Raw genomic sequence first — 5,406 nt, forward strand, 5'->3', positions numbered from 1 at the left:
AAGAAATTTACAATAAATAATGAAAATTAATAAGCGATTATGGCAGTAAGATATCAACTGCACTGCCTCTCTATGAGACACACATTTAATGAAAAACTGGTACCTTATAGGAATTAATTAACAATCTCAATTTTTTTATTTTATGGCAAGTGAATTCGGCAGAAAATAAACATTTTATCGAAGCACACTAAAGCATTTCAAAATGTTAGGTTCAGTTTGAAATAAACAAAAAGATGTTATGAAATTGAATTTTTTTTGGAAGAGCTTATATTTACTGTCAGTGGTACCGATTTGAACAGCAAACAGTTTCAGTTAATTGTAACAAATAGTCCGCTGCTGTCAGTCTCTATAATTATTGAACAACTCTCCTAAAATTAAAATATAGTTTTTCTAAAAACAAAAAAAAATTGCATTATAGAAAATTTAATTAGAAATAGTATTGAAAGACATGAAGTAGAATAAACTGTGTAAAAATATTACATATAATATTGTTCTCTTTATGGGATTATTCATTTATACCTATGTTACCATAATACTTATAAAATAGTATTCAAATGAGCATCATCACTGGTAAGAAGCCAACAACAAAAATGACCAATTTAATCCCACAAAATTTATTTATTTTATTTATTTACAATTTAAAACTTACATGGTCATCCGTCAGACCTAAGTCTGTCGACAGATATACTAAAGAGTATTATTACATTATTAAGTGGTTAATGTAATAACCAATTTTATGTAACAACTAAAGATATTATTAGTTTTATAATACTTATAATAGTAGTACAATTATAAAAATTAATTTTACAAAATTAGACTAAATATTTAAAAACGAATGAACAAATTATTTCTTTAATAATTGTAATGTATTAGATTTAGTAACTAAAATTATATTCAAGAAACAAAACTATATTTAATTACAACAACAAATTACACAATTAATATCTTGTTGCAACAATTACATAAGAAAATAAATAACTAAGCTTTAACCATTCAACAATACATTATTTATTGATTTACAATAATTATCAACATTAAAATAATAACTATAATCATGTTATAATTGTCTGGACTGCCAGTATAAATCCAACATGAATCCTGTTAGTACCTATTACGTTATAATTAATGCCCACTCAAAGAGAAGTTTTTTTAAATCATTTTTTTTATTTTTACATTATTGAGGTGATTCGGTAAAGAATTAAGTAATGCTGGAACAATGTACTTCTTTAATCGTTTACCGTAAGTATTATTATATCTATCTGTGATAAAGCTCATTGCTCTCAAATTGTATCCACTTTCTATATTTACCCTGTATTCACTGTTGTAAAAGTTCTTAAAAATAATTAAGAATTTAAATAGACCTCTAACTGACAGAAACCTTGTAAGATTATTTAAATTAGTGTCATAATTGTTATCAGAATCATAAAGAGCAATATCTTTGAGGACCCTATTTTGTATTAAATTTATTTTATTTATGAGATAGTCTGCGGCTGATCCCCATGTTGTCAAGCCGTATCGAATAACAGATTCAAACAAGGATGAATAGAGTAAGCGTTTACAGTGAATCGGTAATAGGGGTGAGATGTGGTGGAATTTCATAGCAACCACTCTTAAATTTTTACATATATGTTTTATATGGTGATCCCATCTAAAAAAAGAGTCAAAATGTACACCCAAATATTTGTATTTGTCAGCATTCTGGAGATGTTCACAATTACAATTTATGTGGTAATTTTTTATACAGTCACATGTATGACAAATAATTTTTATTGGTCTTTGGGATTGAAGATAAGGAGATCTTACATGTAAAACAGTAGTTTTTTTAGCGTTAATAATTAGGCCTTTGTCATGAAGCCACTTTAATAGATTATTAAAATCTTCTTGCATTAAAAACTCTGCTTCTTCCAATCGCTTATGTCCAAATGCTAAAACACTATCATCAGCGTATTGCAACAGACATGAATTAGAGATCGCGCTAGACATATCATTAACGTACAGATTAAAAAGTGTTGGGCCCAAGATAGACCCTTGAGGCACGCCACTATCCGTTTCGTATCTATCACTATATTTATCTTTAATTTTAACAATAAGTTTTCTGTTACTTAAATAGTTTTGTAGCATATTATTAAAAGGGCCATTAAACCCTAGCTTATTTAGGGCATCTAAAAGTTTATGATGGTCTAACGTATCAAAAGCTTTACGAAAATCTAAAAAAAGTAAGATTACATGGTTACATTTATTTAAGTTAATATTGACAAAATCAGATAAATCATTTATAGCATCGTTAGTCCCAATCCCCTTTCTGAAACCATATTGAGTTTCACTGATTAATTTGTTATCATCAAGGTATTTAGTAATATGCATAGAGACATACCGTTCAAAAACTTTTTCGATACATGACAGTATAGAAATTGGCCGATAATTATTTAAATCTTTGAAAGAACCAGCTTTATAGATAGGTCTAACAATAGACATCTTCAGTAGATCAGGAACCCTCCTTGATTTAATTATTGAAATTAAAGGGCTGACTTTATTAACGACATATTTCAAATCTTTGATTCGTATGCCATCTACACCTGGCGATTTTTTATCATTCATAGATGAAATTATATTTTCTATTTGTTTAGGAGAACTTAAAGGTAAATGAAAAGACACAAGCTGCATGCAATTGCCACCCGTGAATTTCAAGAACTTATGTATACAATTATGTTTAATATCATCTACTGAAGTTACAAAGTGTTTACCGATAGTGTCTGCAGCGACCTTACCCGCGTTATTAGATGTACCGCTTACATATTTAATTATAGTATCGTCTAAGTTACGCTTAGAGGGTAACCCCATCAAAGAGTTAAGTAGTTTCCAGTTACCCTTAATATCATTCTTTTGAAAATTTTTAAATTTATCATTAAAATACTTCTCCTTCGCTTTTCGTATTTCAATATTAATTTTATTTCTATATAATATGTAATCTTTTCGAATTTCCAGGTTAGCTGGTGCTTTTTTCCATTTTTTGAACAGTTTGTCTCTATACTTTATTTTATTTAGAATGTCATCCGTCATCCATGGTTTTTTTCTATTTTGAATTTTAATCCTATCAGTATTTCTGCGAACTAAAGAACTGTTATACACAGAATTAATTATATCAACAAATTTCTCATATGCAGATGGATTATTATCCATCTTATTACCTAAGGTGTCATAATTTATGCTATCTAACTTATATCTAATTAATGCATTATCTAAGTAAAATGAACCAAGACTGTCATCCATCGATCGTTGGGATGAATTCTTGTACAACAGATCTGCTATTGTCACATAGTGATCAGAAATTTTAGTTTCAATTACTCCAGAAAAAACGTAATCAGGAAAGCCTCTAATAAAAATGTGATCTATACAAGATCTAACAATTACCCCATCTCTTATTTCCTCCCTCGTTATATCAGATATGCAACACATGAATCCCGTTGTATGTAATAAGGTTTGATAGTAACTAACTACAGTATTTTCCTTAGTAAGATCAATGTTCATATCTCCGATTAAGACCGCATTATTATTATTACAATTATGAAGAATATTTTCAAGATCATGTAAAAATTCATGAACATTTAATATTAATTCATATATTTAATATTAATATTTTTAACAATTACATTAAACCAATATATTTTTCTTACAGTTAACTAGTTGACAGCAACGGATGACAATAATTTGATCACATCTGTGTTGGTATGATTGAATTTTGACTTTCAATATAACACCAAATTTACTGATCTCAAAGACTTACATTGCTACAAATCAATTCAAACCTAACATCTTATTCCTACTACAATGTTTTACTGCTGTATTACGAAATCTCTACATTCTAAATGATTCCTGGTGCTGTTTATCTTACTTTTCTACTGCAAAAGGTAAATTAATTAATAATCAATATTAAGTTAAAACAAAAATAATTTACAATCTAATAAATATGAAGAAACAGTTTAGTAGATATCTAATTAATACGTTCCATAATTATGAATATATGTTTAAAAGGTAAAAATAATTGAAGGATATTGTATTTACATTAGGGAATTAGGGAAATGAAAAACCCAATAATGTCTAAAAAACTGAATTAAGTAATTTTTTTTATATTTCTTGTATATGAATAAATTAAATTTTTCAAATCCTATACAAATGGGGTATCATAGCATAGAAGTTTAATACTGTAATTTACTCTCTAACATTTTCTCATTTACCACAGTAATGTTCTGAAAATATTTCAAATAAAAAAAATTGTAATGTTCCAGTCATGAATTTTTTTATTTAACCCTTTACAAGGGGAACTTACATCAAATTGAACTTGGATGTACAAAATTTTATTCTTTATTACAGATTTTTTATTCCGTGTAGGTGCGTATATAAAGAACGGCATTAAATCATAAAAAATTGCTTAATCTGTTATGAGCATAAGATATTATGATAAAAAGTGAATGAAATCCATGCCAGTGAATAAAACCATAAAACCATGTTATATTCACACGAGAAACTTAATAAACGATTCCTTAACAAATTCCTTTCTATAATATTCTGTCATTTCTGCTTTATTCTTAATTTATTTTCAAACTGAATTTCTCTCCTATCAAGAAACAAATCCTTCCCATTGCAACTCGTTTTGGTTTTCCCTCAGAAAAACAACATAGTCAACAAACCTGTCTATCTTTATTTTCATTCCTTGAATATCTACTTCATTCACAAATTTGTCATTGATTTTTTTCTATTGTTTCTATACATACAATTTAAAAAGTAATGAGAGCAGATTATACGGACGTCTCATTCTTTTCTTAGTCAAAGATTGTCTTTTTCTCATCTTTTATTCTTCATTACGTTAAATAACTCTTTTTTCTTATTATTTCAATATGACCCATGCCTTGCAAGCTGGTTATTGGACAATCAGGACGTTGGTCTCATTAGTAGCTTTTAATAACTAGTACAGACTATCTGTACTATCTATTAACTAGTAGATTTTCTGTGTAAGACTAATTTATGGATAAATAATATCTCATAACTAATAAAATACTAATTTTTTGATTTTCACTCTACAATTTCTTCCATTAATTAATATCTAAAATAGATATTCTCTTATATTTTTTTTGTCTCCAATCATTTGACTGGTTTGATGCAGCCCTGCAAGATTCCCCATCTAGTGCCAGTCATTTCATTTCAGTATACCCCCTACATCATTTCAATGATAGAATTTAATGATTGATAGGATCATTTTAATGATTTTTCTTGTGAAGTTTTTTGTTATAATCTTTTGTTAAAAGTTTTTTATAATCATTGATATTTCATTAAACCAAGGAAATTAATATATTTTGTAATTAAGTAATAACAATTTTGTTCTTAAAAAAAAAAAAAAACATCAATTAT

The sequence above is a fragment of the Lycorma delicatula genome, chromosome 1 (genome assembly GCF_047948215.1).
Source record: "Lycorma delicatula isolate Av1 chromosome 1, ASM4794821v1, whole genome shotgun sequence".
In the NCBI taxonomy this organism is placed as follows: domain Eukaryota; kingdom Metazoa; phylum Arthropoda; class Insecta; order Hemiptera; family Fulgoridae; genus Lycorma; species Lycorma delicatula.